This window comes from Rhinopithecus roxellana, chromosome 8, assembly GCF_007565055.1.
Source record: "Rhinopithecus roxellana isolate Shanxi Qingling chromosome 8, ASM756505v1, whole genome shotgun sequence".
NCBI lineage: Eukaryota > Metazoa > Chordata > Mammalia > Primates > Cercopithecidae > Rhinopithecus > Rhinopithecus roxellana.
In genome coordinates, this window is record NC_044556.1 from 59,046,712 (window position 1) to 59,059,424 (window position 12,713).

Below are 12,713 nucleotides of genomic sequence, written 5' to 3' on the forward strand. Positions count from 1 at the left end.
TGCTATTGTGAACAGTGCTGCAATAAACATACACGTGCATGTGTCTTTATAGTAGAAAGATTTATAATCCTTTGGGTATATACCCAGTAATGGGATTTCTGGGTCAAATGGTATTTCTGGTTCTAGATCCTTGAGGAATCACCACACTGTCTTCCACAATGGTTGAACTAATTTGCACTCCCACCAACAGTGTAAAAGCATTCCTATTTCTCCACATCCTCTCCAGCATCTGTTGTTTCCTGACTTCTTAATGATTGTCATTCTAACTGGCATGAGATGGTATCTCATTGTGGCTTTGATTTGCATTGCTCTAATGAGCATCTAATAATGATGATGAGCTTTTTTTCATATGTTTGTGGGCTGCACAAATGTCTTCTTTTGAGAAGTGTCTGTTTATATCCTTTGCCCACTTTTTGATGGGCTTGTTCTTTTCTTGTAAATTTCTTTAAATTCTTAATAGATTCTGGATATTAGCCTTTGTGCAGAAGAAAAAATCTTAAAGGCAGCTAGAAAGAAGGGTAAAGTCATACATAGAGGGAAGCTCATCAGGCTAGTAGCAGACATGTCAGCAGAAACCTTACAAGTGAGAAAAGATTGGGGTCTCTTTTCAATGTCAATGAAGAAAAGAAATTCCAATTAGGAATTTCATATCCTGCCAAATTAAGCTTCATAAGTGAAGGAGAAATAAAATCATTCTCAGACAAGCAAATGTTGAGAAAATTTGTTTCAACCGGACCAGCTATATAAGAGGTCTCTAAGGGAGTGCTAAACATGGAACCAAAAGAATAACACCTACAACTAAAAAAACACTCTTAAGCACATAGTCCATGGACACTATAAAGCAACTACCCAATCAAGTCTATATAACAACCAGCTAACTTGATGACAGAATCAAAATATCAATACTAACTCTGAATGTAAATGGGCTAACTGTCCCCACTTAAAAGACAGAGTGGCAAGACAGATAAAAAGACAAGACCCAACCATCTGCTGTTTTCAAGAGACCTGCCTCATATGTAATGACACTCATAGGCTCAAAGCAAAGGGATGAAGAAAGATCTACCATGCAAATGGAAAACAAAAAAAGAGAAGTAGTAGTTATTCTTCTATCAAACAAAGTTTAAATCAATAAAAATTAAGAAGGACAAAGAAGGCCATTACAGAATGATAAAGGGTAAAATCCAATGAGAAGACACCTATCATAAATATACACACACCCAACGTTGGAGCACTCCGGTTCATGAAACAAGTTCTTCTTGTCCTATGTAAATACTTAGACAGCTGCCCATAATAGTGGGAGACTTCAACACCCCACTGGCAGCATTAAACAGATCACTGAGGCAGGAAACTAACAAATTCTGGACTTAAACTTGACACTTGACTAATTAGACACTTGACTAATGTAGACATCTACAGAACACTCTACCCAACAATCACAGAATATACATTCTTCTCATCTGTACATGGAACATATTCCAATATCAGCTACATGATTGAATGTAAAGCAAGTCTCAACAATGTTTTTAAATTGGAAAGATGCCAAGCAAACTCTCAGACTACAGTACAATACAAATAGAAATACATATCAAGAAGATCACTCAGAAAAACCAAACACATGGAAATTAAACAACTTGCTCCAGAATAACTCCTGTGTGAATATAAAAATTAAGTCAGAAGTCAAAATATTCTTTAATCACTTGAACCCAAGAGGCAGAAGTTGCAGTGAGCCGAGATCACACCACTGCACTCCAGCCTGGATGGTAGAGGAACTCCTTCTCAAAAAAAAAAAAAAAAAAAAAAAAAAAAAAAAAAAAAAAAAAAAAAAAAAAAAAAAAAAAAAAAAGAAAAGAAAAGAAAAAGAAAGAAAAAAGAAAAAGAAAGAGAGAGAAAAGCAAACAAACAAACAAAAAACTAGAGACACAATTTACCAAAACTCTAGGAAGCAGTTAAAGGAGTGTTAAAAGGAAAGTTTATAGCACTAAATGCCTTCATCAAAAAGTTAGAGAGGTCTCAAATTAACAATCTAAGTTTGTACCAAAAGGAACTGGAGAAAAGAACAAACCAACTCCACAGCTAGCAGAAGAAAATAAATAATTAAAATTGGAAAAAACTGAATGAAACTGAAATGCAAAATTTCATACAAAAGATTAGTGAAACCAAGAGTTAGATATTCGAAAAAACAAAAACAAAAACAAACAAACAAACAAAAAACAAGGTTTATAGACTGCTGGCTAGGTTAACAGAGGAAAAATGAAGAGAAGATACCAATAGTATACTCAGAAATGACAAAGATGAAATTATAACTGATCCCATAGAAATACAAAAGATACTCAGAGAACACTATGAACAACTCACTGCACACAAATTAGAAAACCTAAAGGAAATTGACAAATTCCTTGAAACATACACTCTTCCAAGATTGAGTCAGGAAAAAATGGAAACCCTGAAATAGACAAATTAAAGCTCTGAAATTGAATTAGTAATATAACACCTATCAATAAAAAAGTCCTGGACCAGAGGCATTCATGGCTGAATTCTACCAGACATATGAACAATAACTGGTACCAATCCTCCTGAAACTATGCCAAAAAATTAAGGAGGAGGGGCTTCTCCCTAACTCATCCTATGAAGCCAGTATCACCCTTATACCAAAATCTGGGAGAGATATAACCAAAAGAGAAAACTTCAGGCTAATATTCCTGATGAACATAGAAGCAAACATCCTCAACAAAATACTAGCAAATTGAATCTAGCAGCACATCAAAAAGTTAATACACCACCATCAAGTAGGCTTTATTCCTGGGTCACAAGGCTGGTTCAATATATGCAAATCAATACATGTGATTCACCCTATAAATAGAATTAAAAGCAAAACCATGTAATCATTTCAATAGATGCAGAAAAAACTTTTGATAAAATCCAACACCCCTTCATAATTGAAAGAAAACTGTCAATAGACTAGGCATCAAAGAAACATATCTCAAAATAATAAGAGCTATGACAAACCCACAGCCAAAATCATGCTGAATAGGCAAAAGCTAGAACCATTCCTCTTGAGAACTGGAATGAAGTAGTGATGCCTATTCTCACCACTCCAAGTTCAGTTCTAACCAGAGAAATCAAGCAAGAGAAATAAATAAAGGGTATTCAAACAGGAAAAGAGGAAGTCAAACTATTTCTCTCAGTTGATGATATGATCCTCTACCTAGAAAACCTCGACTCTGCCAAAAGGCTCCTGGAACTGATAAATGATTTCTAGATATGAAATCAGCATCCAAAAAGCAGTAGGATTCCTATACACCAATGATGGCTAGGCTGAGAGTAAAATCAAGAACACAATCTCCGTTTACAACAGCCACAAAGGAAAAGAAATATCTAGCAATACAGCTAACCAAGGAGGCAAACAATCTCCACAAGGAGAGCTACAAAACGCTGCTGAAAAAAATCAAAGATGATACAAATAAATGGAAAAACATTCCATGTTTATGGATTGGAAGAATCAATATCATTAAAATGGCTATACTGCCCAAAGTAATGTGTAGATTCAACACTATTCATATCAAACTACCAATGTCATTCTTCATAGAATTAGAAAAATCTATTCTATAATTCATACGGAACCAAAAAAGAGCCCAAATAGCCAAAGCAATCCTAAGCAAAAAGGACAAAACTGGAAGCTTCATATTCCCCAACTTCAAACTATACAATAAGGCTACAGTAACCAAAAAACCATGGTACTTGTAAAAAAACAGACACATAGACCAATGGAACAGAATAGAAAACTCAAAAATATAGTCATACACCCACAACTACCTGGTCTTTGACAAGGCTAACAAAAACAAGCAATGGGGAAGGTAGTCCCTGTTCAATAAATGGTGCTGGGATAACTGACTAGCCACATGCAGAAGAATAAGATTGAACTGTTTTCTTTCATCATATACAAAAATCTATTCAACATAGATTAAAACCTTATGTGTAAGACCCAAAACTATGAAAATTCTAGAAGAAAACCTAGGAAATACCCTTCTCAACATCAGCCTTGGCAAATAATTTTTAGCTAAGCCCCCAAAAGCAATTGCATCAAAAGTGGAATTTGACAAGTGGAACTTAATTAAACTAAAGAGATTCTCCACTGCAAAAGAGACTATCAACAGAGTAAACAGACAACCTATGTAGTAGGAGAAAATATTCACAAACTATGTATCCAACAAAGTCTAATATTCAGGAACTTAAACAAATCAATAAGCAAAAAACCAAATAACCCCATTAAAAACTGAATAGAGGACATGACACACACTTCTCAAAAAAGACATACAAGTGGTCAAAAAAATATGAAAAAATACTCACCATCACTAATCACCAGAGAAATGCAAATCAAAACCACAATGAAATACCATCTCACATTAGTCAAAATGGCTATTATTAAAAAGTCAAAAAACAATATATGCTGGTAAGGCTGTGGAGAAAAGGGAACTCTTATACACTGCAGCTTGGAAACTAAACTAGTTTAGCCAATGTGGAAAGCAGTTTGAAGACTTCTCAAAGAACTTAAAATAAAGCTACCATTCCACCTAGCCATCCTGTTACTGGGTATGTACCCAAAGGAAAACAGATCATTACACCAGAAAGACACATGCACTAGTATGTTCATCACCAGTCTATTTATAAAAGTAAAGAAATGGAATTAACCTGAGTGCTCATCAATGGTAGATTGGATAAAGAAAATGTGGTACATCACATGCTAGAAAATCTAGAAGAAATGGATAAATTCCTGGATGTATATATCCTCCCAAGATTGAACCAGGAAGAAATTGAATCCCAGGACAGACTAATAACAAAATCTGAAATTGAGTCAGTGATAAATAGCTTGCCAACCAAAAAATAAATAAATACATAAAATCCCAAGACCAGACGGATTCACAGCTGAATTCTACCAGATGTATGAAAAAGAGCCAGCATCATTCCTGCTGAAACTATTCCAAAAAATTGAGGAGGATGGATTCCTCCCTAACTCATTCTATAAGGCCAGCATCATATGGATGCCAAAAGCTGGCAGAGACACAAGAAAATACAGAAACTTCCAATATCCTTGATGAGCACTGATTCGAAAATTCTCAACAAAACACTGGCAAACCGAATCCAGCAGCACATCAAAAAGCTTATCCACCACAATCAAGTAGAATTTATCACTAGGTTGCAGGATTTGTTCAACATATGCCAATCAATAAGTGTCATTCATTATACAAACAGAACTAAAGACAAAAACCACGTGATTATCTCAAAAGATGTAGAAAAGGCTTTCAATAAAATTCAACGCTGCTTTATGTTAAAAAAAAAAAATCTCAATAAACTAGGTATTGAAGGAACATACCTCAAAATAATAACAATCATCTATGACAAACCCACAGCCAACACCACATTGAGTGGGCAAAAGCTGGAAGCATTCCCCTTGAAAACCAGCACAAGACAAGGATGCCCTCTCTCACCACTCCTATTCAACATAGTATTGGAATTCTTGGGCAAGGCATTCAGGCAAGAGAGAAAAATAAAGGGCATCCAAATAGGAAGAGAGGAAGTCAAACTATCCCTATTTCCAGATGACATGATTCCTATCATGCACGTCTGTGTGAAGAGACCACCAAACAGACTTTGTGTGAGCAATAAACCTTTTTAATCACCTTGGTGCAGGTGGGCTGAGTCCGAAAAGAGAGTCAGCGAAGGGAGATAAGGGTGGGGCCGTTTTATAGGATTTGGGTAGATAAAGGAAAATTACAGTCAAAGGAGGGTTGTTCTCTGGCAGGCAGGAGTAGAAGTTACAAGGTGCTGGGTAGGGGAGCTTTTTGAGCCAGGATGAGCCAAGAAAAGGAATTTCACAAGGTAATGTCATCGCTTAAGGCAAGGTCTGGCCATTTTCACTTCTTTTGTGAAAGTTAAGGTGGGGCAGGGCCTTTTCGCTTCTTTTGTGATTCTTCAGTTACTTCAGGCCATCTGGGCATATATGTGCAAGTCACAGGGGATGTGATGGCTTGGCTTGGGCTCAGAGGCCTGACAATTCCATACTAGAAAATCCCATAGTCTCAGCCCAAAAGCTCCTTAAGCTAATAAACAAGTTTAGCAATGTCTCAGGATACAAAATAATGTGCAAAAATTGCCAATATCACTAAACACCAATAACAATCAAGCTGAGAGCCAAACAAGGAACACAATCCCGTTTACAATAGCCACAAAAAGAATAAAATACCTAAGAATAGAGCTAACCAGAGAGATGAAAGGTCTCTACAAGGACAACTACAAAACACTGCTCAAAGAAATTGGAGATGACACAAACAAATGGAAAAGCATTCAATGTTCATAGATAGGAAGGATCAATATCATTAAAGTGACCATACTGCCCAAAGCAATCTATAGACTCAATGCTATTCCTATTAAACTACCATGGACATTCTTCACAGAACTTGAAAATTCACATGGAACCAAAAAAAAAGGAGCCCAACAGCATGGTACTGGTACAGACACATGGAACAATGGAACAGAATAGAGAACCCAGAAATAAGATTACACACCTACAACTCTCTGATATTCAACAAAATTGACAAAAACAAGCGGTAAGCATTCTCTATTTAATAAACGGTGCTGGGATAACTGGCTAGCCATATGCAGAAAATTAAAACTTCTTCCTTACACCATATACGAAAATTAACTCAAGATGGATTAAAGACTTAAACGTAAAACCCAAAACTATAGAAACCCCGGAAGACAACCAAGGCAATACCATTCTGGACAGAGGAATGAAGAAAGATTTCATGACAAAGACACCAAAAGCAATTGCAACAAAAGCAAAAATTGATGAATGGGATGTGATTAAACTAAAAAGCTTCTGCACAGCAAAATAAACTATCAATAGAATAAAGAGACAACATACATAATGGGAGAAAATTTTTGCAAACTGAATATGACAAAGATCTAACATCCAGCATCTATAAGGAACTTAAACAAATTTACAAGAAAAAAAACAAACAACCCCATTAAAAAGTGGGCAAAGGACGTGAACAGACAGTTCTCAAAAGAAGACATACATGCAGCCAACAATCATATGATAAAAAGCTCAACATCACTGATCGTTAGAGAAATGCAAAACAAAACCACAGTGAGATACCATCTCATTACAGTTAGAATGGCTACTATTAGAAAGTTAAAAAATAACAGACGTGGCCAGGCGCAGGGACTCACGCCTGTGATCTTAGCACTTTGGGAGGCTGAGGTGAGCAGATCATGAGGTCAGGAGTTCGAGATCAGCCTGGCCAACATGGTGAAACCCAGTCTCTACTAAAGATACAAAAAATTAGCCAGGCAGGAATGGCGGCGCACCTGTAATCCCAGCTACTCAGGAGTCAGAGGCAGGAGAATCACTTGAACCCAGGAGGTGGAGGTTGGGGTGAGCTGAGGTCAAGCCATTGCACTCCAGACTGGGCAACATTGCAAGACTCCGTCTCAAAAAAGAAAGAAAGAAAGAAAAATAAATAAATAAATAACAGATGCTGGTAAGTTATGAAGGAAAAGGAATGCTTACACACTGTTGGTGGAAGTGTAAATTGGTTCAACCATTGTAGAAGATGTTGTGGCAATTCCTCAAAGACCTAAAAACAGAAATACCACTATCTACCCAAGCGAATATAAATTGTTCTATTATAAAGACACATACATGCATACGTTCACTGCAGCACTATTCACAGTAGTAAAGACATGGAACCTGTGGGGAAAAGAGAGGTTGGCTTGTTAGTGTGTTTATATAGAAAGAAGTAAATTTAAGAGACTCCATTTGGCTCTGTATTTGAGATGCTGTTAATCTGTGACTCTACCCCCGATCCTGTCCTTGCTAGAGACATCGCTGTGGTAATTAAGGTTGAAAAGATTTTGGGCTGTAAGGAATGTGCTTTGTTAGGCAAATGCTTAAAGCCTGCTTGTGGTTGAAGGTCAGTACCATTCTCTTAAATCTCAGTAAAAGAAAAACATCTGTCTCCTGCCCGTCCCTGGGCAAATGGAACATCTCCGTGTATCTGTATGTCTTACTGCTGATTTACTCCCTTATCTTTTGAGCAATAAATACTGAGGGAACTCAGGGGCTGGTGCCGGTGTGGGTCCTCTGTAAGCACAGCACCGGTCCCCTAGGCCCCGCTTTTCTTTCTCTATACTTTGTCTCTGTGTATTATTCTTTTTCTCAAGTCTCTCGTTCCACCTAACGAGAAGCACCCACAGGTGTGGAGGGGCAGGCCACCCCTTCATCTGGTGCCCAACGTGGAGGCTTTTCTCTAAGGTGAAGGTACGCTGGAGCGTGGTCATTGAGGACAAGTCGACGAGAGACTCCCGAGTACGTCTACAGTCAGCCTTGCGGTAAGCTTGTGCGCTCGGAAGAACCTAGGGTAACAATGGGGCAAACTAAAAGTAAATATGCCTCTTATCACAGCTTTATAAAAATTCTCTTAAAAAGAGGGGGAGTTAAAGTGTCTACCAAAAATCTAATTACGCTCTTTCAAACAATAGAACAGTTTTGTCCATGGTTTCCAGAACAGGGAACTTTAGATCTAAAAGATTGGGAAAAAATTGGCAAAGAATTAAAACAAGCAAGTAGGGAAGGTAAAATCATCCCACTTACAGTATGGAATGATTGGGTCATTGTTAAAGTAGCTTTAGAACCGTTGCAAACAGAAGAAGATAACATTTCAATTTCTGATGTCCCTAAAAGCTGTGCAGTAGATTGTGAAAAAGAGGCAGGGATAGAATCCCGGAAAGGAAAAGAAAGTTCACACTGTAAATGTGTAGCAGAGCCGGTAATGGCTCGGTCAACGCAAAATGTTGACAATAATCAATTACAGGAGGTAATATATCCTGAAACGTCAAAATTAGGGGAAAAAGATCCAGAATTAGTAGAGCCATCAGAGTCTAAACCACGATGGCCAACTCTTACAACAGCTCAGATGCCTGCAACGTTAGAACCTCAAATGCAGGTTAAACAAGTACAAACTCCAAAAGAAGATCAAATAGAAAAAGATAGAGTCTCTGTCATGGCAATGCCAATCCAAATACAGTGTCCACAATATCAACAGGTAGAAAGTAAGATTCAGCCGCCAGTAGCCTATCAATACTGGCCGCCAGCTGAACTGCAGTATCTGCAGCCTCCAGAAAATCTGTATGGACAGCCAGGAGCATTGCCAGTGCCACAGGGCAGGGCGCCATATCCTCAGCTGCCCACCATGAGACTTAATCCTACAGCACCGCGTAGTACACAAGGTAGTGCAATACATAAAATTATTGATGAGGCAAGAAAACAGGGAGATATTGAGGCATGGCAATTCCCAGTAATATTAGAAGCAAGACCACCTGGAGAAGGGGCCCAAGAGGGAGAACCTCCCGTAGCTGAAGCCAGATATCAGTCCTTTTCTATAAAAGTGCTAAAAGAAATGAAAGAAGGAGTAAAACAGTATGGACCCAACTCTCCTTACATGAGAACATTATTAGATTCCATTGCTCATGGACATAGACTCATTCCTTATGATTGGGAGATTCTGGCAAAATCATCACTCTCACCCTCTCAATTTTTACAGTTTAAGACTTGGTGGATTGATGGGGCACAAGTGCAGGTCCGAAGAAATAGGACTGCCAATCCTCCAATTAACATAGATGCAGATCAACTATTAGGAATAGGTCAAAATTGGAGCACTGTTGACCAACAAGCAATAATGCCAAATGAGGCCATTGAGCAAATCAGGGCTATCTGCCTTAGGGCCTGGGAAAAAATCCAAGACCCAGGAACTGCCTGCCCTTCCTTTAATACAGTAAGACAAGGCTCAAAAGAGCCCTACCCTGACTTTGTAGCAAGACTTCAAGATGCTGCTCAAAAGTCAATTACTGATGACAATGCCCGTAAAGTCATAGTGGAGTTGATGGCATATGAAAACGCCAATCCAGATTGTCAATCAGCCATTAAGCCATTAAAAGGAAGGGTTCCCGCAGGATCAGATGTAATCTCAGAGTATGTTAAAGCCTGCGATGGAGTTGGAGGAGCTATGCATAAAGCTATGCTTATGGCTCAAGCAATCACAGGAGTTGCTTTAGGAGGACAAGTGAAAACATTTGGGGGAAAATGCTATAATTGTGGTCAAATTGGTCATCTAAAAAAGAATTGCCTAGTCACAAATAAACAAAATGTAACTACTCGAGTTACTACAACAACAGATAAAGGGCCACCTGGCCTATGTCCCAGATGTAAAAGGGGAAAACATTGGGGTAATCAATGTCATTCTAAATTTGATAAAAATGGGCAACCACTGCTGGGAAACGAGAGGAGGGGCCAGCCTCAGGCCCCGCAACAAACTGGGGCATTCAAAATTCAACCCTTTGTTCCCCAGGGTTTTCAGGAACAACAACCCCCACTGTCGCAAGTGTCTCAGGGAATAAGCCATTTATCACAATACAGCAATTATCCCCCGTCACAAGTGGCAGTGCAGCAGTAGATCTATGTACTTTACAAGCAGTCTCTCTGCTTCCAGGGGAGCCTCCAAAAAAAATCCCCACAGGGGTATACGGCCCATTGCCTGAGGGGACTGTAGGACTAATCATAGGAAGATCAAGTTTAAATTGAAAAGGAGTTCAAATTCATACTGGTGTGGTTGATTCAGACTATAAAGGAGAAATTCAATTGGTTATTAGTTCCTCAATTCCTTGGAGTGCCAGTCCAGGAGACAGGATCTCTCAATTATTACTCCTACCTTATATTAAAGTTAAAAACAATAAAATAAAAAGAACAGGAGGGTTCGGAAGCACTGATCTGGCAGGAAAGGCTGCCTATTGGGCAAGTCTGGTCTCTGAGAGCAGACCTGTGTGTAAGGCCATTATTCAAGGAAAACAGTTTGAAGGGTTGGTAGACACAGGAACAGATATCTCTGTCATTGCTTTAAATCAGTGGCCAAAAAATTGGCCTAAACAAAAGGCTGTTACAAGACTTGTCGGCGTAGGCACAGCTTCAGAAGTGTATGAAAGTACAATGATTTTACATTGTTTAGGGCCAGATAATCAAGAAAGTACTGTTCAGCCAATGATTACTTCAATTCCTGTTAATCTATGGGGTCGAGATTTGTTACAACAATGGGGTGCAGAAATCATTATGCCTGCTCCATTATACAGCCCCATGAGTCAAAAAATCATGACTAAAATGGGATATATACCAGGAAAGGGATTAGGAAAAAATGAAAATGGCATTAAAGTCCCAATTGAGACTAAAAAAAAAAAAAAAAAAAAAACTGAAAAAAGAAAAGGAATAGGGTATCCTTTTTAGGGGCGGCCACTGTAGAGCCTCCTAAACCCATTCCATTAACTTGGAAAACAAAAAAACCGGTATGGGTAAATCAGTGGCCGCTACCAAAGCAAAAACTGGAGGCTTTACACTTATTAGCAAAGGAACAATTAGAAAAGGGACACATTGAGCCTTCATTCTCACCCTGGAATTCTCCTGTATTTGTAATTCAGAAAAAGTCAGGCAAATGGCGTATGTTAATGGACTTAAGAGCCATAAACGCTGTAATTCAACCCATGGGGCCTCTCCAACCTGGATTGCCCTCTCCGGCCATGATCCCAAAAGACTGGCCTTTAATTATAATTGATCTTAAGGATTGCTTTTTTACCATTCCTCTGACAGAGCAAGATTGTGAAAAATTTGCCTTTACTATACCAGCCATAAATAATAAAGGACCAGCCACCAGGTTTCAGTGGAAAGTATTGCCTCAGGGAATGCTTAATAGTCCAACTATTTGTCAAACTTTCGTAGGTCAAGTCCTTCAACCAGTTAGAGACAAATTTTCAGATTGTTATATCATTCACTATATTGATGATATTTTATGTGCTACAGAAACAAGAGACAAATTAATTGACTGTTACACATTTCTGCAAGCAGAGGTGGCCAGCGCAGGACTAACAATAGCATCTGATAAGATCCAAACCTCTGCTCCTTTTCATTATTTAGGGATGCAAATAGAAAATAGAAAAATTAAGCCACAAAAAATAGAAATAAGAAAAGACACATTAAAAACATTAAATGACTTTCAAAAATTGTTAGGCGATATTAATTGGATTCGGCCAACTCTAGGCATTCCTACTTATGCCATGTCAAATTTGTTCTCTATCCTAAGAGGAGATCCAGACTTAAACAGTAAAAGAATATTAACCCCAGAGGCAACAAAAGAAATTAAATTAGTGGAAGAAAAAATTCAGTCAGCACAAATAAGTAGAATAGATTCTTTAGCCCCACTCCAACTTTTGATTTTTGCTACTGCACATTCTCCAACAGGCATCATTGTTCAAAATACTGATCTTGTGGAGTGGTCATTCCTTCCCCACAGTACAATTAAAACTTTTGCATTGTACTTGGATCAAATAGCTACATTAATTGGTCAGACAAGATTACGAATAATAAAATTGTGTGGTAATGACCCAGACAAAATAGTTGTTCCTTTAACCAAGGAACAAGTTAAACAAGCCTTTATCAATTCTGGTGCATGGCAAATTGGCCTTGCTGATTTTGTGGGAATTATTGATAATCATTACCCCAAAACAAAAATCTTCCAATTTTTAAAATTGACTACTTGGATTTTACCTAAAATTACCAGACATAAACCTTTAGAAAATGCTCTGACAGTATTTACTGATGGTTCCAGCAATGG